The sequence below is a fragment of the Podarcis filfolensis genome (genome assembly GCF_964270895.1).
Source record: "Podarcis filfolensis genome assembly, chromosome: 5".
Classification (NCBI taxonomy): Eukaryota; Metazoa; Chordata; class Lepidosauria; order Squamata; family Lacertidae; genus Podarcis; species Podarcis filfolensis.
In genome coordinates this window covers 25,493,833-25,517,679 of record NC_139608.1, presented here as the reverse complement: position 1 = coordinate 25,517,679, position 23,847 = coordinate 25,493,833, and the positions used below count along the sequence as shown (strand labels likewise).

General features: G+C 41.1%; 1 protein-coding gene across 10 annotated transcripts in view; it reads right to left on the bottom strand.

Moving 5' to 3' along the window:
• LOC310762459 (uncharacterized protein) overlaps positions 1–23,847 on the bottom strand; it is a 245,049-nt gene that overhangs the window by 30,484 nt on the left and 190,718 nt on the right. For 5 of the 10 annotated variants that reach the window (XR_014547978.1, XR_014547980.1, XR_014547981.1 and 2 more), the window contains 2 exons: positions 21,809–21,940; positions 15,575–15,695 (listed from right to left, as the gene is read on the bottom strand). The exons of 2 other annotated variants lie outside the window; for them this stretch is intronic. The gene's annotated coding sequence lies outside the window, so the exon portion shown is untranslated. Of the gene's footprint in view, positions 1–8,950; positions 9,207–15,574; positions 15,696–19,887; positions 20,165–21,808; positions 21,941–23,847 lie in introns of those variants that run through there. 3 more of the 10 variants (XR_014547979.1, XR_014547977.1, XR_014547975.1) reach the window with 3 other exon arrangements.

The window sequence follows — 23,847 nt, the reverse complement described above, 5'->3', positions numbered from 1 at the left end:
AACCTGTCTGAGAGCCTGCAGTTTGGGGTAATTTGGTGTATAGTTCCTTGCTATTGTCCACCCACTGAGCACTGTTTGTGCCATTTGAGGCTACTCTTAAGGCTACTGGAGTATGTGAAAAAGCAGTACAATTGATGTGTGTTTAACTGAAGTACCTTCCAAAATCCCACATTCTTGCAGATTATTCTGACAGAAATCTGGGTCCGCATTTACACACGGGGCCTGGATTGTGGACTAGACTAGCAAATTCCTGGGTGTGAAATCAAATTACACAATAAGCCAAATGCTCGAGGCTAATAAAACATGAGCCAGTTAGATTACTTAAGCTAAAGGAAGCTTTTTCAAAAATGTATTTAAAATATTTTTATGCTGCTGCTTTTAACATGGTGGTGGTGATCCACCCAAGGCAGCACACAATCAAAATACAAAAATAAAGGCATTAAAAGCCAGTGCAAAATAAACCAGATACATCCATCCCCAAAATTCCCAAACACGGTGCATAATTACAAATGAACACCATCAACAGAATGTATTTTCTGATTTACTTTTCTGTATTCAAAGTTTAAAAGGGTATTAGTTGTGATTATACATTTCACCTAACAGCCCAGTCTTGTGCATGTCTACTCAGACTCACATCCCATTACATGAAATGGGCCTTACTCCAAGAAAAGTGGGTGTTAGGTTGCAGCCTGTGGACCTAACATTTTGCTTTGTGGGCATGGCAAGTCCTGTATAATTGTTTTAGTACTCCTATTTTATGTCCTCCATTTTAATTCTTTCATTATGCTTGGAGTGGGCACTTGAAGCAGAAAAATACAGGTAAGCTGATACCCTTTCATTGCCTTAAGTCTCACTAGTCCGTGTGTAGAAACTATTTTCCTAAGACCAATTCTGTGCAGCTCATAAGCTCAAATGAACCAAAGTTTCAGCTAATAAAAAGCTCATGTTGTATCATGTTTTTGGAAATGTATTATTCTTCAGCATACAGATTTCATTGTTGAAGCCTGCTTCAGTGTGCAATAAGAGTGGTCTGATGTCAAACACAGGGTCTTAAAACTTTTATTTATCTTTTTAGCTATGCGTGAAAATTGCAAAGTGAATAAAAACTTACTTCTCCTAAACCACACGTAACCACCACCCTGAACAAATGCTTCAATACCTATCTAGTTATAATGCAACATGTATTGTTTCGGTACACAATACAGATGTTTTCTGTTATTATATGGAGAGGATGTAATGATGGTTAAGTATGTGTTTGCACTATAGTCTCGGCATGAAATCATTATGTTTAACTTTCCTGATTATTTCTTCACTGAAAGTGAGGACGTTGCTCAACTCTGATTCCTTTGGATGAGGGCCCATTGAAAAGACTCTTCTGGAGATGGAAGAACTCACTTTGGATTGGATAGCCTTTATTCTTTAAAATATAAGGAAACCAATCAGGTCAAGCACATATTACTAGTGGTTGCAAGAGAGGGGAGAAAATGGGAGAGGTGGAAGGTAGAAGAGATATTTCAAGCAGCCTAACCAGGTTAAAAAGAACCTTCTTATTTCATCTGCATTATACGAATTTTCAAATTATCAGAGAAGTGTGAGGTTCAAATTTGCCCCTCCTTATTCATTCAAATGGGTTCCTGCAAATTAATTAGCTAAGGCTTCATTTCTTTAAAAAAAAAAAATCTCAGGGTGACATGCAAGAAAATATCAGAACAAAAATACACTGAAGCCCTCAAATATACTGTACTACATTTTTAAAATGCAAAAATAAGTCAATAGAAGTCATCACTAAAAGCTGGGTAATTTTGTAAAAATGAACATTGACACACGGCAAAACTTTTCTCCCCATTTGCATAACTAGAACATCAAAGCATCCTAGCCAATAGCAATCTGCAATCCTTAGGCTCAAAGTAAGTCAACAATTGGCAGAGGTCCCCCAACACTCCCTCAACCATCCATTTTGTTCAAATTCTTCCAGAAATTTGTCTTGAAAATTGTTGGAAGAATACTACTTATTGAAAACTGCAAAGTCAAATGGAACATCATTTTTGTCCCCTGGGAATTTGAAGCCAAGATATTGATAACTTTACTTGGGAAAGCTGGGCATATTTGCATGAAACAACAATCCTACTGTGAAAATGCAGTGTTTATATAAGGGAATAATATTCAACTGTATATGAATATTTAAAAAGAGATCTGACCTTGGAGCACAATAAGCCGCCTTCAGGTCGAGCTATTTGTCCGTCTAGCCCAGTAAAGTCCCCTCTGACTGGCAGTCGCTTTCAAAGGTCCCAGCTGAAGCCGGCCATATTGCTAGAAACTGTCCTCTCCCTTTAGGTGGAACATAGGACACAGGAAGCTGGACTAGGGTTGCCATATTTTAAATAGTGAAAATCCGGTATGCAACAACAGCAGCAAGAATACTTATTGCAAAGTATTGGAAGACACAAGAGCTACCCACCCTGGAAGAGTGGCAGATGAAGGTGATGGATTATATGGAACTGGTGGAAATGACTGGCAGAATCCGGGACCTGGGAGAAGAGGTGGTGGAAGAAGACTGGAAGAAATTTAAAGACTATCTTCAGAAACACTGTAAAATTAATGAATGTTAAAATGATGTTGGACTGAAAATAAGTGGCATTAGCAACAAAGTTAATAAGAATATGCAAAAATGAATTGATAAATGGATGAAAATACAGAGTTACAACATGTTAAGATATAGAGTTAAGATAAATGAAAGAGGGTAAGGATTTGCTGACTTGATTATTTAAATGGGAATACAAAAAGGGGAGGTGTGAGGAGGCCAAGGAAATAAGATAACGAGTCAGGGTTACAAAAATGGATTTGTTTTTATTTTCCTTTTCTTATTTTATGTATTTTTCTATGTTTCTTTTATTGTATTTCTTTCTTTTTATATGATCTTTTAAATTCATGTTTTTGTAAAACTCCAATAAATATCTTTTTTTAAAAAAATTAAATAGTGAAAATCCGGACAGAAAAGTTGTTGAGCTTTTTAGCTTTTTTCAGTTCGGGCAAGATTCTTTCCCAATTCTACCCAAAGACACCTGGGATTGAATTTGGCACCTTTTGCATGCAAAGCATGTCCTCTGCTCTTCAGCTTTTGTTGTTGTTGTTTAGTCGTGTCCGACTCTTCGTGACCCCATGGACCAGCGCACGCCAGGCACTTCTGTCTTCCACTGCCTCCCGCAGTTTGGTCAAACTCATGCTGGTAGCTTCGAGAATACTATCCAACCATCTCGTCCTCTGTCGTCCCCTTCTCCTTGTGCCCTCCATCTTCCCCAACATCAGGGTCTTTACCAGGAAATCTTCTCTTCTCATGACGTGGCCAAAGTATTGGATCTTGAGCTTTAGCCCTTCCCGAAAGGATGTACAGATTGGTGCCAGAAGAAAAAGATAAGTCGAGGCACAGAAGTGAGCAGAAGGTGGTCCTGCTCAGCTAGGATTCCCACAAGGCATCTTGCTGAGGGATCTGGACTTTGCACAGCCTCCACAGCAGCCATTTGTGAAGGTCTATGAGCAGCGATCTGCTTCCACATGTGGATCACACACGCCTGCTTTTTTAAAAACAAAAACAAAGCCATCCTTGTTGAAAACAGGTAATGTGTTGTTAACTATTTACACTCAGCCATAGGAGTTCATGTGAAGATGCATAACATCTCTCTTGAATGCCCCACATGCATCATTATGAATAACTTTTACACCACCATATTCAGAGGAGAAGAGATGCTCCCACTGACTTCAGTTGTGTTAGGCCTGGACCCATTGTCTGTCTAGATAATTTGAAATGAGATTGGACAAAGCAATTCAGAATAGACTCTAGGGTATAATTTCACATTAATGAGGAGCCTAGAAAAGATTGCCCTCCCAGCCGTTTTTATCACTAATTTCTTCAGTTCTATGGACAAAGCATGCCTTTTATTGGACGTGGAGAATATAGTAATAGAATTTGTTCTGCATTTCAAAGACGACTAATGTGCCAATTTTTCCCTCTTTTAGAATAATACATTTCAACTCAACGTATTAATGGCCAGCTTTCACATTCCCTTATTTATAATGGAAAGGTCTTTAAAGGCTATAATGCAAAATAATTGTTAGGCTTTGGCCTTAAGCATATATTGCAGAGCATGAATTCCTCACAATCAAAGAGGATTTTATATTTATTATATATATATATGGGGTTTTCTTAAGGATCCCTGGAGAAAAAAGAAACTTAACCATCTGAGAAAACCTCAGGCGCACGTGTAGTGCCATCACTGCCAAAAAACTGTGTGGCTTACAAAACAAGCCAGCTGCTCCTCCCGGAAGGATTTCATCTATAATATTTTGAACCGTGTGACAGCCTATCACAACTCATGTTTTGCCTTAAGGTATATGGCACAGGCAGAGCAAACAACCAGTAAGAAAGGAGAACAGAAAACGTTGATTTCTAATGCAATGCAGAGAGGACTTTTATCTCTTTATCCCCTGGATTTGAAAATAGCTTTTATTTTACCTGCAGTCAATGGGCACAGATGGTACTAGTAGAGTATTCTGCTATAATACACATATTAATTTTCTGCACACATCGCTACCCGAGTGCATTTTTTTCTCCTGTTGAGTCTTTGGTGCCACGCATGTTTGTGCCTGGACATAGATTTGAAAATTAGGACTGTAATTGGCAGTTTCAGTGTAAATGTTGAAGTTGCCATTCCTATATAGAAATCAATTGAATTTACTTCGAAGTAAGTGCATCTTGCAGGAAGGGATCAATGGGTGTCCCCAATCCAACAATTTCCTTCTGATGACATCTAGCTCCCAAATACAGGAGCTGAGAATCAGTGGTGATAGGATTTGCAAAATTAGAAACATAGATTTTACAAGAATCAGCAGTGACAAAATTAGGGAAGAAAGATCCCACGAGTCAGAAGGAGGAAAACACATTTTAAAACCCCTGGACCATTTTTTTAGGGCCACATGCCAGTGGTGTGGGGGATCAGGGATAAAAATGGATGTCAAGGCTGGAGTCAGATGCAGGTCAAACCAAAGAGGTAGAGTGAGTTGTCAGTGAAGTTAACCCTTTATATTCAGTGAAATGGCATGCAACTCAGCAACACTTCCCAGCAGGTCTTGCCCCTATAGAGCAGTTGCCAGGACTGAAGGTCCCTGCCTTCCAACTCTCCTAAGGCTCTTCCTCTCCTAGATGTTTCCTAAGCAGTCCCAAACTGTGCCTGTGCACCTCTGGTCTCTGTTCTGCCTTCCTCATTAGGGAGGCCAGCACACAACTGGAGGGGGAGACTCCTGAGATGCTCCAACAGTCTCTTGACCCACCCACCTTCTTCTGCTTCTGCCTTGGAGTCTGAACTGTTCCCTGTCACAGGTTCCTCCTGATCGCTAAACGCTGTTGTCCCTTCAGTATCCTGCATCTCTTCCCAAGCTTCCCCCTCTGACCTCTCCTCAGTGTCCCACCACTAATGCCCAGGTTCCGAGCCTCCTCCTCCCTTCCTCCCTTGGAGTTGGCCTAGTTGGTGTTTCCCACCACTCCTCATCGTTCAGCCAGTCCCTGACAGTGGAGCAATGAATAGAAAAGTATAGTACAGTAGGGTAGGGTAGTAGTTTCTTCTTCTTCTCCTCCTCTCTCTCTCTCTCTCTCTCTCTCTCTCTCTCTCTCTCTCACCTGTAGCTTCCTTCCAGACAAGAAAGAAGTGTTCATACAGTTCAAGGACACGTTTCAGTCAGGCAAAAACACTTGGAGCACAAAGCAGGGCCAGTGAAGGGCATAGTTTGGGGACAGGGTGGTGTGAGGAGAATTGTGAGGGCCAGATAGAGATGTCTGAAGGGCCACATTTGGTCCCTGGTCCTGAGAGTCTCCACTTCTGTCACAAGAGGTTCAGTGCTATTAGATACAGTATAAGCTAAACAAGCTATAGCTTGGGCCCCCCCCCCAAAAAAAAAAATTAAAGGGAAAAAACTGGATGTACATTTCCAAAATATAAAATAAAAAACAAATAAAATAAAACCTACATACAGCAACAGTGGCAAACGGCTTTAGATACCTATTAGGTCCATAAATTACCATATAGCATATATTCAACAACAAAAAAGCAACAATTTGTTGTTGACAAAGGACAGATGGACATATAAAGGTCCCCATTACCTTCAGTAGCTTAGGGCCTCACCAAACCTAAATCTGGCCCTGATTAGATACCTGACTATTTACACATTTCTAAACTGAATTAGTGTCAAGAACAGTGAAGGAATACCTTGCCTTTAAAACCTTTTGGAGATCTTGGAGATCATTCAGGAGCAAACTATACCCTACGTTAATCAATGATTTGCCCTTAAGTGCAACCTTTTTTTCTTTTACAAATTCCAAAGTGGGATGTATGTTCTAGACTAGGAGGGTTTAACCCCTTACCCAAGCTCCTGTTGTTTTCACCCAAACACAATAATGATTCATGAAAGAAAATACTGCACATAAAAAAATACACGATAAATGTAGGCCGTAGTTTGGCCCTAAACCTCATCTCCCTGGCCACTCCATTGCTAATCACTCTCAAAATGAAGATACTAAAGAAGTAAACCCATGGGACGGATACGCCCATTGAAGTTAATGGGAGCTGTTTCTCTCATGCAAATAGCTGGCAGAAAACCCCCAATCCAAATTGGGATCACAGGGCGGGGGGAAGGTTAAAGACTCACCCCACTACTGCACTTAAGAGATTTATTTAATGTGTAGTTCGGCCTTCTGCCTCCTCTCCCCATCTGCCCCACCGTCACCAATTATTCTCAAAATGAACATTACTCAGTTTCCCCTTGGAAATCTACCTTCAAACAAACAAAAAGATACAGTGACCAATTTGTGTTCTTTCATGTACCGTATTTTTTGCTCTATAAGACTCACTTTTTCCCTCCTAAAAAGTAAGGGGAAATGTGTGTGTGTCTTATGGAGTGAATGCAGGTTGCGCAGCTATCCCAGAAGCCAGAACAGCTAGAGGGATCACTGCTTTCACTGCACAGCGATCCCTCTTTCTGTTCTGGCTTCTGAGATTCAGAATATTTTTTTTCTTGTTTTCCTCCTCCAAAAACTAGGTGCGTCTTGTGGTCTGGTGCGTCTTATAGAGCGAAAAATACGGTATATATTTCTACCTATGTCCTGCTGGTTCAGTCTGATCTGCCCCAGTGATGGGGCCTGCACCACAGCTATTGGCCAAATAGGCAGGCAAGCTGCGATCCATTTCCCATGCCTGGGTGAAGCCGAAAAAGGTTCACCCAAGCCTGGGGGAACTTCTTGCCTTCAGCACGACTGCCGGATCCAGGGGGGGGGGCATTGTCACCATCCTGCAATGGCGTCCAACCTGGTTCTAAGCGTCATTACACAACAGATGAAACATGTATGAACCGTTTTTCAAAATTTTCTTCTCTTCTTTCTTTGTTTCCACCTTTATGTTTCCCATATTTTTATTCACTACCCCCCCCCAATTGTACCTGAGGCTACTACCATCCCTCTGGATTGTTCAAGCGACCCCCCAGGGGGTAGTATCACCCACTTTGAGAAACACTGCTCTAGAGCAATATCTTTTTATACCAGTTGCTCCATTTCTTTCCTCCTTTATTAATACCCCCCACAGGACTGCTGGATAATAAAATACCATTAGGAATTTTTCAGTGTATGTATATATAATAATTGGAGACCTTACTGGATGGAGACTGGGGGTTCTTCATGCATTGCTTCTTCCACTGGAGGCTTGACCCCATGGTATATCCACAGACACAATCGTCGTGGCACAAGGGTGTTTGTTATTTGCGTTTTCCATGCGGCAGCTGATGCCTTTTTGGGGGTCATAATTCATTAGCCCTAAAAGCTATATCAAGTGTTGCAATTGCTATGCCTTGCAGATGCAAGCCTATAATATACCTAGTTTGGAAAGAGAAAAATAATACATTAGGCACTTGTGATATCTTTATGTATAAGTTTGGGAATCATTAAATAGCTGTCATTCTTTCTCCCTCCTCGGCATCAATTACTCCACTCTGGTTTTACTTACTCTACTCTGTATAATGAGTCCCTAGAGCATGTTTCATTGCGGGAGAATGAACACATTCTTCAGTTGCGGTCAGTGGGATGTGGTTAATTTGAAATCACTTAAACTATTATATCTGTCAAGCGTGGTTATTTTATTTTCAATTCACATCAGTGTTTTAGTATGCATGTCGGTTACTGGGTCAAACTGCCAGATTAATTTCAAAGTATTTGATGGGAATGCTCTTTATCACTGTCTTTAGACTCCTGTTGAAACTTAATACAAATGTATTACAATATACATTTGAAGAATTCTACCTGGAACTATTGTATTTAAGAGCAAACAAGAAAAAAAAGCTGCATAAATGAAATCTAAATTTTTATGCACTTTAGACATACCATTTAACAGGGTTTACCTAGATACCTATAATGAAATACAGAGGCTAAAATATTAATGAATGAGAAATATGACCGATTGCTGCTCAGAATGCTGTAACAAATAGTCCAGCAGTTGTGCAACTTTGTATTTTGACTACATTGGGTATTGTCATATACCCTGAATTTGCCCTCCAGCTTAGCCCAATGTGAGACTTTCTGAGCCCAATTTTTGCACCTTATAGTAAACATATTTCCAGATGGCAATTAGGTGGTGGATCCTGCCGTTGTTTTCAGCTTCTTTCTGCGAAAACCTAGAGCAAACTAATCACCTGCCCACCATCTGATTGCTACCTTGTTGCATGATTAGTGAATTCGCACAGCATGAAATTGGTCTCTGATAGTCCAAAGTGGTGAAAAGACACATCATCACAAAATCAGCCTTCAATAATCACAGAGCTGCTGGTGGCCAAAAGCACTTGGTATTGTTGTTTTGTTGTTTTGTTTTTTTTAAAAAAAGAACACCTAACTTTGCAGGTCTTCCTTCGCTAGGTAACAGTGGCTAATGTGGTAAACTAAACAATCTGGCAAGACTTGGGGCCCCCTCCAAAATACCTGTGACTGTGCACCCACTTAACAAAAATGTGGTGTAGTTGGGTCTTACCTGTTTGAGGAGGAAAGCATTCCATGGTTTGATAGCGTAGGCTGCAGACACCTGGCTGAAGCTAAACAGGTTTGGGTTGATGAATACCTGGACTCTCAGTTTTGCCACAGAGGACCACAAGTCTATGCTTTCCTCACAGGGGCCTGAGCTCTGAAGTACAATAAAGGTTTGGCATGGCTATACAGTGGTACCTCAGGTTACATATGCTTCAGGTTACATACCCTTCAGGTTACAGACTCTGCTAACCCAGAAATAGTACCTCAGGTTAAGAACTTTGCTTCAGGATGAGAACAGAAATTGTGCTCCGGCGGCGCGGCGGCAGCAGGAGGCCCCATTAGCTAAAGTGGTGCTTCAGGTTAAGAACCGTTTCAGGTTAAGAATGTACCTCCAGAACGAATTAAGTACTTAACCTGAGGTACCACTGTATATTTAAGATGCGGAGCAAAAGTGACATCATTGCCATCAACATTATCTAACACAATTTGTCCTGCGAGAAGGAATGCAAGAGAGAGATAGAGAGGCAGGGACGTAGGTGAAGGCAGTACACCAGATGCCTGCTTCTGTTCTAGTTGAACTTTCCTTTTGTTGACTAAGGACCACCTGGCACCAGCTGCTCTGTGAGAAAGATCAGATGATCTAACTCTGGCTCTAGTGCAACTGGTTCCTTTTCATTTCCTTTTTTTAATTTCAGCATATGCTCTTGGCAAAATAGAGATCTACTAAATCAGGCATAGGCAAACTCAGCCTTCCAGATGTTTTGGGACTACAACTCCCACCATCCCTGACCACTGGTCCTGTTAGCTGGGGGTGGTGGGAGTTGTAGTCCCAAAACATCTGGAGGGCCGAGTTTGCCTATGCCTGTACTAAATCATCACCAAATGGAAACTTGTCTCCAGAAGCTAAAAAAATGGAAACTTCTCTCCATCTCAAAATGGAAGCTTTTCCTCTTGAGGTTAGCCTTGGTGAGGGATTTTTATTGGGACTGCAATGGGAGGGGTGTTAAACCCATTCTCCACTCTGAATGCAGTGCTGCATTTATGGTGCCTACTACCCCTGGACAGAAGAGATTTGTCACCCCTGTTCTAAAGAAAAACTATTTAGTCAGATGTAAGTCCCAATAAGCTAAGTAGGACTGATGCTCTATTGAGACTACAACTGTGTGAAATCCCATAAAATTTAATTTAAGAGTGTGTAGGTACGCCTAGGATTGCAGCCTTAAATATTAAGTGAACAAATTGATGAGGGATAGAGATAGATAAGATAGATATAAAGACAGATGATAGATAGATAGATGATAGATATGCTCACATGTGTATTCTTCCATGTAGAAGGGGTACATCTTGCTCACTGCCACTCTCTAGATTATGATTATTATTTTAAGAGTAATAATCCAATCTCTCCTGCAATTGTGTAATCTGGAGATCAGGATTGTGGGAGCATGTAAGGAGGAACATAAATCAAAATTCCATTTGTCATGTGCCTAGGTACTGAAAACTACAACTCAAATACTGTAGCTAAACTCAAGTAAACTATAAGCAGAAACCGGTGTTACCCTGTTGTTTTTTAAAGTCCTATCCTGCAAATTCCCAGAACCTGGGACAGAAAACTGCTAGAAGTTAAAGGTACTGAAATACTGGCTCCCCTGTTATTAATGAGGTGTTCCTGTGAAGAATGAAAGGAACCACCAACAGCCCTTTCATTAGTACGGGGGTGAACATATTACATTAATAAATTACGTTGCTGCATTATGCAGCTGCTGCATCGTCAGATTACAGCAGTATGCTTTACTGCAAACCCATTAACTCTAAATCCACTTGGGTTAGAGTGATGGTATGATCCAAAGTTAAACAGACGACATATTATATAAGCCTGTGAATAATCAGGGACATGCTATTTAGATGGGATTATATGTTTAGATGCCTTATCAAAGTTACTGAACGGTTCCATTTCTGCAAATCACCCAGAATATGTCATCTTGTGAAAAATATTTTTATCCCCCCTCCCCCCCAAAAAACCAGTAACTCAGCATTAGCCATAAAAATACAAAATGTGTTTTACAGAACATCAGCTAGGAGGTATATGATTGCAGCAGGAAACATTTTATCAATGAAAACAGCTTTCTTCGTTGTAAATGAGATAGAAACCCTGAAGTGGGATGTTGGTCCAGATTATCTCAACTACCACTAATTAGAAATTATTGTTCCATATTCAATCAGCCATTGCTTTTTAGTATTGGGACCTGCTTTTGATGCTTTTGAATTGATGCTTTTGAATTATGGTGCTGGAGGAGACTCTTGAGAGTCCCATGGACTGCAAGAAGATCAAACCATTCTTAAAGAAATCAGCCCTGAGTGCTCACTGGAAGGACAGATCGTGAAGCTGAGACTCCAATACTTTGGCCACCTCATGAGAAGAGAAGGCTCCCTGGAAAAGATCCTGATGTTGGGAAAGATGGAGGGCACAAGGAGAAGGGGACGACAGAGGACAAGATGGTTGGACAGTGTTCTCGAAGCTACCAGCATGAGTTTGACCAAACTGCGGGAGGCAGTGGAAGACAGGAGTGCCTGGCGTACTCTGGTCCATGGGGTTATGAAGAGTCGGACACGACTAAACGACTAAACAACAACAACAGCAAATTGGGACCTGCAGTTTTACTGGAAAGAACTCCAGCCTCGGAGAGGGAAATCTAATGCCCTTTCCCTAGAATGTTCCTTGGCCCTGGCCCTACTGATGTTGAAACTATGACATCATTAGGGCCAAAAGGGGAGACTATGAAGGGAGGATGTAGATCAGAAGTGTCCCCTGACCTGCCTCCAAACTGGAGGCTGAATTTCATCAAAGGAGTTGGCAAATATCAATGTCATTACAGTCGTACCTTGGAAGTCGAACAGAATCCGTTCCGGAAGTCCGTCCGACTTCCAAAACATTCGGAAACCAAAGCACAGATTCTGGTTTGCTGCGGGAAGCTCCTGCAGCGAATCAGAAGCCACAGAAGTCCCATCAGACAGTCAGCTTCCAAAAATAGTTCACAAACCAGAACAGTCACTTCCGCATTTGTGGCGTTCGGAAGCCAAAACATTCGAGAACTAAGCTGTTCAAAAACCAAGGTACGACTGACTGTACTTTCCCTCCCATTGTTCCAAATAGGGGGAGATAAAAGGATAGATAGATGATAGAGAGATGATAGATAGAGAGATGATGGATGATAGATAGATAGATGATAGATAGATAGATGATAGAGAGATAGATAGATAGATGATAGATAGATAGATAGATGATAGATAGATAGATAGATAGATAGATAGATAGATAGATAGATAGATGATAGATAGATATAGATAGATAGATATGAGAGAGAGAGAGAGAGAGAGAGAACACGCTTATACATTTAAAACAAAAGCAAAACTGAAAATGATGGATGATGAAAAGGAAGGATGATGTCCTTCCTTTTACTCTGCCAGCAAGGGTAGACAACAATGGCAAAGCCTTGGTTATTCATGTTCTGATAGTCTGTAGATGAGGTTAATTCCACGTGTTATATGTGATGATGCCTTTGAAAACTTCTTAGAAATTTCAGATAATCTAACATACAAGGCAATCACTGTACTTCTAACCGGAACCACATGAGAAGAACACATCATGCCAGTCTACACTACTAGCTGCTGGTTTACTTCCGAGCACAATTCAAACTGCTTTAAAGACCCTTATGGATTGAGACCCATCTTTCGGAAGGAGCTTCTGTACCTGACCAGTGGGGATAAAATCATATTTAGGAGAAAGGATTAAGAAGCCCCATTGTTCCCCCTCCCCATCACATGTAGGCATGGACGAGAAGATCAGTCTGGTCCACATTTTAATGTGAATCTACCCAGTTTACACTTTCTGAAGCAATACACAAACTGAAACAAAGTTGTTGTTCAAAATTTGCATTCCTCTGAATTTTGCAATGCACTCTCCAATCAAATAATGTGTTCAAAAATGGGTGTGTTGGGGGAAAGTGTGCATTAGAAATGTAATACTTATGCAAGCAACGCCTCCAACCAATAAAGGGTGGTGTTCCATGTCTTTGATTTAGATTCTTGCAAATGGCAGGGCTGTACTGGTGGCATGCGCTATTGATTTAGCTTGCATTTTTCTACTAAAGTCCAGTCAAGTTATTGCAATATTTTTAGAAAAGTTCTTAATTGACCATCAATTCAAGCAAATTTGATTGGGGTGGTGGCGGTGATAGGGGAGTAGGGGCTAGTAGCGTCAACAGAGGGAAATAAAATGAAAAGAATGAGACATCAGCACTGTTGTTAGGGGGCCAGAATGAAGGCACCATGTGTGCATATTCCAAAGAACCCAAAAGACCCCCAACAACATGTGCTACACAGAGTGTATCCCCTCCAGATCTCAAAAACATCAGCAGGTTGTTTATATAGAAAGAAAGGGTGTCCACACAGACCCACGTAAAACAAAATTATGAATTGCTTATTTCCCGGGGTCGGTGGGTGTGTTATATGGTTTTATGGGTGTATTATTACTTATTTTTTTATAGCTTTACACTATGCCTTGAATGCAATAGCAGGCAAACGTTCCATACACACATTTAATATGCACTGGCTCTGTGTGGGTTGACGTTATTTACTAAAGATTTTCTGCCAATTTCTTGCCAGCCATTCTGGTTGGTTGGTTGGTTTCTTCCATGCATGATTTAAATTTATTTCCAATAATACAATGTGGAATGAGCCTTTTGTTCCCCATATGGATTTCCCACATCACACACTTTAGAGGTCATGGTGAAAGTCCTTAATATCGAAAGTGATTACAGTTCCTCCATTTTAGTGGTGCTCCCTCTTAAGTAACGATGCAACTAAGCCTTTTCATCCAGACATTTCAATATCTCCAAGAGATAATGGTGATGATGAAGTTAATATATTTATTTTCACCCCACCTTTTTGCCTGATGGAACTCAAGGCAACTTACAGATAAAAATAAGAACTGTGTGATCCATCTGTATGACTCTCCAAGTGGGGCGACACTCAAGCTATTACAGACAGGGGCAAACGGAGTGTGTAGTCCCTTCTCTTCTTCTTTAATAAGTAGAAGGAAAGCTATTAAGGAGTTAAAAATGAACTAACTTTCTCTGTTAGTCTATCACTACAAAATCACTGCTATAATAGTTCAGTCTTCCTGGAATTACTTGTTAATTAGGCTTAATTATACCATCAAACAATTACTCAAAATTTGACCTTTTCTAATAAAAGTCAGGCAACAAATCTGTGGGTGAGGCACAGAAACGGTGCTATAAACATCCAGGAGAACAATAATCATATTTTCCTTGGTGATTTTTTTCCTCTCTTTTTTTAAGCACCGTGATTAACATTCAGCTAATCCACTCTTTTTTTCTGAATTACGTTTAATCAAGTTCTGCTGAAGATACCACCATGCCTAACTCTTTCCCCCAATTACTACAGAATTGAATGTGACAACTAAAAACATGGAATAAATAAACTGTGAAGTGCCCAGGTATAATCCTGATCCAGCTCATGACTGCTGAATTCCACAGACCTCGGAGAACACTCTGAACAAGAAGTTCTGCAGCAAGGGAGCCATCGCTCCAAAGACCTGCTCTTCCGAAAGACTATCCACTGTTATCCATCATTCCACTCCCCACAAATGACATGACATAGTGTTGCTCTGACAGACGCTTCAATGGTGGTGGTGGCCACCAGTGGCTGGAAGCAATAAGTTTCCTCCCACTCCCCTGAAATACCCTCTCCCACTTTTATGAATGGGTATGGGAAATTGCAATGAAGAATTTTGGGTTGATCCCACTGTGACCCTCACATTCATTCTTCCACTCCTCCCAGTTGTCCGCTCAGATTGTTAGAGTGTCAGATCGAAGACAATAAGCACCTCAGGGCAGGACTTGTTTTCTTGATACTATTACTTAAAACACTACTGATGACATTTCATGACCATCATCATATTAGAGCAGGGGTAGGCAACCTAAGGCCCGGGGGCCGAATGCAGCCCAATCGTCTCCTAAATCCAGCCCACGGACGGTCCGGGAATCAGCGTGTTTTTACATGAGTAGAATGTGTCCTTTTATTTAAAATGCATCTCTGGGTTGTTTGTGGGGCCTGTCTGGTGTTTTTACATGAGTAAAATGTGTGCTTTTATTTAAAATGCATCTCTGGGTTATTTGTGGGGCACAGGAATTCATTCATTTTTTTTTTTCAAAATATAGTCCGGCCTACCATATGTTCTGAGGGACGGTGGACTGGCCCACAGCTTAAAAAATGTTGCTGACCCCTATATTAGAGCATTGTAACATTGGTCTATGGCAAGGGAGACACCGGTCTAAATTCTCATGAAACTTATTAGATGATTTTAGCTCAGTTATTCTCTTCCAGCCTAAACTATCCTACAGGGTTGTTGAAAGGTGGAAGGGCCAGAGTGTGGCACACTGAGCTCCATAGCAAGGACAGGTCCTAAATCAGTAAATGCTAGTGCACCTCTTATGTGTGTACCTCTTTTTTGATGGGTGCCACTGATAGTGTGATGAATTGTTCTTGGATCCTCTCCTGTAAGCAAATCTCTTCAGCTGGGCCACAATGCACTGGAGTGGGGGGGGGGGTTGGGGGTATCTTGCTGGAATACAAAAAGACCATTATAATACAGTCATACCTCAGGATGAATACGCTTCGGGTTAGGCAAATTCGGGTTGCGCTCCACGGCGACCCGGAAGTAACGGAGCATGTTACTTCCGTGTTTCGCCGTGGGCGCGTGCGCAGACTGTCAAAATGACATCACATGCATGCGCAGAAGTGCCGAAACGTGACCCACGCATGCACAGACGCGTGGACACGGGTTACGTTCGCTTCGGGATGCGAACAGGGCTCCAGAACGGATCCAGTTCGCATCCCGAGGTACCACTGTACACCTGAACATTCTGTTCAGTTTGTTACTTGCTATTAGCAAAAACAGAACAAAACACTGAAATAAAATCTGAAGGAAAAGCACACACCTCAGTTCCTCGTTTCAAATTCAGCTTCTCATTACATGACTAAAACACAAGTACAATTGTTTTTTTTTTACTGGGGTTCTTTGGGCACTGAAATTCATGACTTTTAACATCTGACATTATAATGATTCATCTATGATGATATGCTGTGTACCACTTAGATACTGATAGAGAGAAAGGATGTGAAATGCTGTATAATGAATGGCAAAGACTTGAACTGTAAATTGAAAATATGGCAGATTTTTAAAAATTGTGAATTTTTCACTACCAACAGGGTAGCCATTAAAAACTCTGGCTGCACACAATAACATGTAAGGACCTATCCTCCCTTTCCTTTGACCTCACCCCAACCCCAAGCCCAGCCTCCAATCTCCAACTCAGGCAATTTTTCCACATCCATTCCGCTTAGAAGTCACTTTGGCAAGTAATCTGTATATCAATTAATTAATTGATTGATTATAATCCCACAGTGATGGGAAGGCAATTTCTACCCCAAAAAACAAGCCTGAAACCCACATGAAATAGAGCAAGAAAATTTGTCTCATCCAAGAGTATCTAGAGCTGGCTGATAACCACTTACTCAAGGACCTCTACAATTGGCCACTGGCCAATAACTGTTCATATCATTGAGTCAAAGTCAGGTTTCTTCAGGTGCAGTGTCTATCATGGCTTCCTTTAAGGGAGTTAAGACCACAAGCTCTCTCAGTGCCATATTAACCTCCTCCTGGACCCAGGCAGCTGCTTCCTCCATGCAAAATGTGATAAGCGAAGAGAGGCAAGAAGCAAGCAAACAGGTGGTTGGCTGGACCTGGCCCAGGATTTTGTCTCACAGACCTTAAGGGTTTAACGATTAAAAATCATTCACAAAATAGGATCAGAAGATGCCACAACTGACTGATCCGTGTCAACAATTTTTTTCCAAGCCATGGCAGCTTTAAGCAATTTTATCCTCAAAATGCCTAGCAAACATCTTGCGATATACTGCAGTGGATTATTTACATCTCCCACCAAGGCCACAAACCACATGGAAAAGCGGTTGGAAGGCCCTGCAAAGTTGCAATGTTGGTGGTGAATTATTATTATTGTTATTGTTGTTGTTATTGTTATTGTTAATTCATTTTTCCCCAAGTGGCTTCTAAGTGGTTTACAAGCATAAAATTGATTATTTTTAAAAAATGTAGCTGCACATAATTAAAAAACACAATAAAACAATTTCATCGTCAAAATAAACATCCGGAACTGAAAGGTACAATAAACAAGCCTATTAAAACAATATAATGAAGAGGTTCACATTAGGGAATCAAGGGAATGCTTGACTAAACAGGTGTGTCTTTAAGAGCTGGAAGAATGCCAGTACTGATGGGGCCTCTTGTATTCGGGGGGGCGGGCATTCTGCAACACTGGTTTCACCTGAGAAAATGCCCACCTCCATGCTACCATGGCAGAGTTAACCAGGTTCCATGTGTTGATCTTAACAACCTTACTGGGCTGTGTGTGGAGGAGAAGGTGGTATTTCAGGTAACCTGGCCCAGAGTTGTTTAGGGCTTTATATGCAGGTAGCAGGACCTTAAATCTGGTTTGGTGGTTGAAACGCAGCCAATGCAGATCCCTTATCACTAGTGTGAGACAATAAGGGGCACACCACACAACCCAGGCTCCAGCATTCTGGACCAGCTGTAAGGGCAGCCCCACGCAAAGTGCATTGCAATAGCCTAAACATGAGATTACCAAAGCATGTATCATAGCAACCATATTATATCTGATCAGGAAGGGGTATAGTTGATGCATCGGCTAAAGCTGGTGATAGGCACTTTGTGCCATGATGGCTACATGCAAAATCATTTCTTCAGCACCATATCCGACATAGTGCAGACTTGATTATTAGTTATCACCTCCGTTTGGTCACACTTAACATAGACAACAAGGTACGGATGGATCTGGCGTTGGTTGAGAAAGGATGGGAAACAAATAGGTACAAGGTTGGGGGGGTACTGTGAAAGGGGGGGAATATCAGCTGAACAAATGCCACCTATTCTTTCTAAAAAGAGAGAACTTACAAAAGAGTGAAGGCAGTGTGAGTTTGCTGCATTTTGGGGCTTCACCATCCAGATCCCCAAGCCCTGGGATTGGAGAATGTTGGGTGAGATTCATGTGCTGAAACTCTGAATAAGCAGAATCCATCTCCCCTCCCCTTTCCACCACACACTTGCATACTCCTAATATGGTGTTTAATTAGGGTGCAGACAATCTGCCTGTAAGAAATTTGTTCTGTTTTTCATAATGCTCCACCCAATTCATAGGAAGTGGCCACATCAGAGATTTGATACAGGACTCAGCTAGATTGGTAAAGAAAAAGTGCTTTATATGTGTTGTATATGTGATATCACACTATGACACCTGATGGCGCTGTGAAGTCCCGTCTATCCCTACCGGATTTCCCTGTATGAGTTTACAATGCGTTTAACTGAATCGCTTCTTTGACGTGTCTAGATCCATCCATAGTCAATGTACAGATGAGATCTTTCATTGCTTTCTGAGTCATCATGTGAAGAGCTAAGGAAGTCTGTTTAACAGATGTACAACTCCATTCTCTGGGAAAATTCTTCACAAAGCAGCTTACAAAATACACATGAAAATACAACCAATAAAACAGAACTTAAAAGCACTTTGGATCTCTGCTTCATAAAAAAGAGCCAGCACAAAACAGAAAATACCCAAGCAAATATATTATATATATTAACCAAACCATAATAATTATATCTGCAGTTTGATTTACATCAGCCACTAAAGGAAACAGAAAAGAGATGAGTTCTTCGTTGCCACATTTGAAGCTGTCAAAGGATAAGGCTTCCCTAATCTCAAATGGGACTGGATACCACAGGTGTGGGGCCACTACTTATAAGGCCCTTTTCCAAGTGCCTGCCAGCATGATGGCCTTCACAGGTAGGTATTTAAGCAGGGCCTCAATTGTACATATATGGGCTTTCTGTCTGAGACACCAGTCCATCATCAAATAATGATGATGATATCATTAAATGTATATTTTATTAATAATAATCAAGTTTTTTGACATTTTATTTATTATATTCTGCCCTTCCTCTCGCAAGAACCCAGGGCAGCTAGCAATAAAGTTACAGCATTAAAATCAGAGTACAAAGTATGGCAAACGAATCACCATTTAATTCTACAAACACAAATATAAGCATAAATACAAATACAAATTATGTCATTCAGATTATGCTCCAAAGGTCTGTTACAACAAATAGATTTTGAGTTGCCATCTGGATGCATATAACGTGGGGGAATAATCTGACCTCAGTAAAAAGGGAGTTCCGTAACTGGGGTGCCACCACTGAAAAGGCCCCGCCTTGTGTGGTGACACTCCATGCAAGGCTGGGTCAAGCCATTTTGGCACCTGAGGTGAACCACAAAATGGTGTAGCCTCCCCCATGCTCAAGTGGGGAAGAAGTGGTGTGTAGAGATCTATATCAGGAACAAGGGGGGATAAAGATCTGCATCAAAACAAAGGTGGTAGTGGAAACCAGCAGCGCCTCCTATTTACCAAGGGGCCACTGTAGAGGTGGCATTGGGGTAAGACTGCCAAGGAGGAGATCGATCCAGCCCCCAAGGAAGTCACCACAGCTGCAGTGGAAGGTGATGCATTCCTTGGAGGATGGATCTGCTGCTCCTGTGGATCCTGCCACCTGAGGCAGTTGCCTCACCTTGCTTCATGGGTGGGCCGGCCCTGAACTCCAGGGCACATTCACCAAAGACACCACAAGCAGGGTCTCTCCTATGGTGACATCTCTGGGCCTCCACATGTTCCTCCAACAATTGGTTTATCACATCTGAACTGGCTCTGTTGATCATGCTCAGATCCTATGCAGGTTTTGGAAACAACAATGGCTTTGGTATCGGCCAACACATGCCTTCTTTTCCTGATGTCCGTAGCCATTCGCTGAACATCAAAGGGTCAAATTCAAAGGGACTTTTTGTTTGTTTTCCTTTCCCGTACAGCTTTCTTCTCCCGTGTGATTATGAAAGAGGCTGGCACAACACATGTGACTCCTACGCGAGGCGTCCTCAGCGAGCGGGGCTGCTAGGAGAAGATTTAGGAGCAAAAGCACATGTGCGCACACACAAATGGTTAAAATTATGCAGGTTCTGTTTTGTGAATTGAGGAAGGAGAAGCCAGTGTACCGAATGCAACAACAACGGCTTTAAGCTGACATCAAAGCAAAATCGGGGAAGGGGGGAGACGGCTGAAATGACAGCAGCAGCTGCAGCATCTGCCTCTAAATTAGGCTGTGTTTCAAAGTCTACACTCAACTGCTAAGCAGTATAAAGACCCAGGAGGAAGGCTGCCCAAGAAAAAGAGTTTGCTTTCCAGCCTAACACATCAAAGTAACACATGCTAAGAAGAGCAATAAATGCATATGGCATACAGTCACTTGCTGCCTAATTGCATTGGGCTTATGAAGCCCAGAGAAAAAAAAAAAGAAGGGAGGGGGGATACCTTCCACTGATTCCTAGTTTAATAGAGGATTTGAGTCCCCCCCCCCATGCAAAATGCTGACACAAATTGGGAGCAGATTAGATTCTGCCATTGCGAGGCAGCATCCCATAATTTCAAAAGATGGAGATTTCCACCTCCCCCACCCCCACCCTGACAGTAGGACACCTGTGAAATACAAAGTTCATAATTATAGGCTATAAAAACCAGCAGATCATGCAGCTGGAAAAAAATATTATTATAATTTAGGAAAAGCTTGATCTTCAACATTCAGATAGAGCTCCTTTTCTGAAATAATTTTTTTTTAAAAAATGGACAGCTTTGGTGTTATCCAGTGTGAAAAGACTGTCTCTATCTATTTAATTCAATACCTGCCTATTGATATTTGTTTTCATTAGAAATCAGAAGTGATTAATTAGCACTAGGAGTTTTAAAGGCAGAATTTATTTCTGGCCTTGTGACCCTTTTTCGTTATTGTGCTTGTAACACATTCAACGTGATGTGCAAAGGAAAACACATCAGATCATTTGAATGGTGAGGACAGAAAAGTTTGTCTCTTTTTATTCCTTATATTGTACACACAGTCCTGAGTATACCTTTCCCCCCAAAAAAAACTACATTAATCATGTGTGAACTATGTTAATTTACAGTTGCTTGAGAAGATGTTAATTGTTATTCCTGTAAGGCTGCTAATTAATGAGAATACTGCTTTCAGGCATTTTAGCAACAAGTATCAAATGTATGAAACAAAGTCTTCAAGGAAGATCCGTAACACCGATAGAATCTACCAGCCTGTTTGTTTAGCTTTAAATGAAGACTTGAATGAACAGAGGGTTAAAGTTGCAAAGAAGCAAACATTCATCTATAATGCACTCTGGTAACTTATGCATTAGGAGAAACAATTCCAGCAGAAATGATGCACTGTGCCTGCCACAATGACAATATTACACATGAAATAATATTGGTTTTTATGCTTATGGATTCCTATCAGTTTAAATGAATCCGTTCAAGGGCATCAGCATCAAATATAGAGTGTGTTCCAGCATAGTTCTCATCATGAAAACGACCAGAAATAGTCAAAAACAAAAACAAAACAAAAACAAGACGTATAATGCTTTCAAAAAAGGGGGAAAAGGCAAATGAAAATTGTTAATAGATTGCTTTCAATGATGTGTTTCCGAGTACTGGCTTTTACATCAGAAAATGAAATATGCTAGAAAATATTACCTTGTTTCCCCTTTACAGATGAAAGATGTCATCATGCCCATCTAACAGTTTGCTAGGGGAACAGGCTCTCCAATGTGAAATCTGGGCATAACCAGGAGCTCTGCATGAGCACAGCAGAGCAAATATGGGGCTCTGAATAGGGTGAAAAGAAACAGAAATTTTAAAAATGGCAACTTTTACAACCAGTGTGTATACAATCATTTGAGCCTGGGTTGCCCTGCCAAATAGTAAGTAGAATTTCACCAGGCTTCTGATTCCCCAGACTTTGGGACAGGGTGTGAACAATTTGCAAAACTCTTCTCGCCACTTGGCACAGTTGCTGCAGGTACCACAAGTACACTGTGGTAAGTTCTGACTTGGTAAATGACCGTACACTATGTTACTCTAGGAACTGAAGTCCGGTAATTAGATTTTAAGAAAACAGCACTTGCGTAATTGTCTGTTTGCTTTGGCTTCCATCCCTTCCCAACTCTAGGAATCGGAACAGTTTATATATAAATATAGACAATGTACACAAACAAAAAATCAGACTAAACAGAACATTTGCAGCAACATCACTGCCAATTAAAAGTTTGACCATGAGAACCTAATATAATTGCCAGTTGTATCTGAATCACAGAATCAGAGTTGGAAGGGAGGGCTAGTCCTACAAAGCTTTTTAAAGAAGGCTAGGCTTATCTGCTAAGTGGCCACCACAGGTAGCAATTTTCAGCCCTCCGTTGCCTCGGCTCAAATGAGTTCAAATTGTGAGCAGACGCATTTTGGCTTTTTTTGCTTCATGTGCAAAAACGCCTGAGTTCCAGCCACTGTCATTTCCATGCTATATGGACTTGGCTACTAATTGAGAGGATGCTCTCAAAAGACTTTTAAAAGATCACCACAACATGTAAGTGAAGCATTGTTTACAAGACGACCCGGATTGTCGCCAGATTCTGCACACAGTTCTGTAGGCGCAGACCATCCCCCGATTCAATCTAGTTTGTTAAGAAAATTCCCAAACTCGGATCCACAGGCGACTCTGGGTCATTTCTCCAAGGTAGTCTATCTTAAAGTTTTTATGTGTTTATATGCCTATCACATTTTAAAACTTAAAATCCATTGTTGTATATTGTTTTAAATGCTTGTTTTGCTATTGGGATTGTAGTTCCATTTGTGTTTCACAAGCTGGTCTCTGACCATAATAAATTTCATGTTCATGAAGCATTGTTTAAAGGCATGGGAGCCAGTGCCCGGACACTGAGGTCCAGCGCCGAGGGCCTTCTGGCGGTTCCCTCATTGCGAGAAGCAAAGCTACAGGGAACCAGGCAGAGGGCCTTCTCGGTAGTGGCGCCCGCCCTGTGGAATGCTCTCCCATCAGATGTCAAAGCGATAAACAACTACCTGATATTCAGAAGACATCTTAAGGCAGCCCTGTTTAGGGAAGTTTTTAATGTATGATATTTTAGTGTATTTTTGGTTTCTATGGAAGCCGCCCAGAGTGGCTGGGGAAACCCAGCCAGATGGGCGGGGTACAAATAATAAATTATTATTATTATTATTAGTAGTAGTAGTAGTAGTAGTATTACAATTATTATTAGTAGTAGTAGTATTACAATTATTATTATTAGTTACATACTTGCCAATACGCTGCTTGATTCCAGTTTCCATCGGTCCCAGCCGCATGACCAGTGATCAGGGATGATGGGAGTTGTAGCATCTAGAGAGCATTGTGTTGGCTACCAGTGCTTTAAGATATATTCAGGCAAAGGATGCCTCAAAAATGGGGATTCCATAAGTCCCTACACCCCTCCTAAACCTGATCCAGAGCAGAGCAGATTTAGGAGAATGCAAGTGGATGAGAAATTGTTAAAATCTGCCTCCTTCTCATCTCATTTCATTTTCATTGAATTTATATACCTCCCTATACCCAGAGGTCTCAGGGCAGTTTACAAAAATAAATAAATCACAATATATAAAATCAAAATAAAAACAATAATCCAATGACACGCCCTGCCCCCCCCCAAAATAGCCACATTTTAAAAGATATATGATTTTGATCA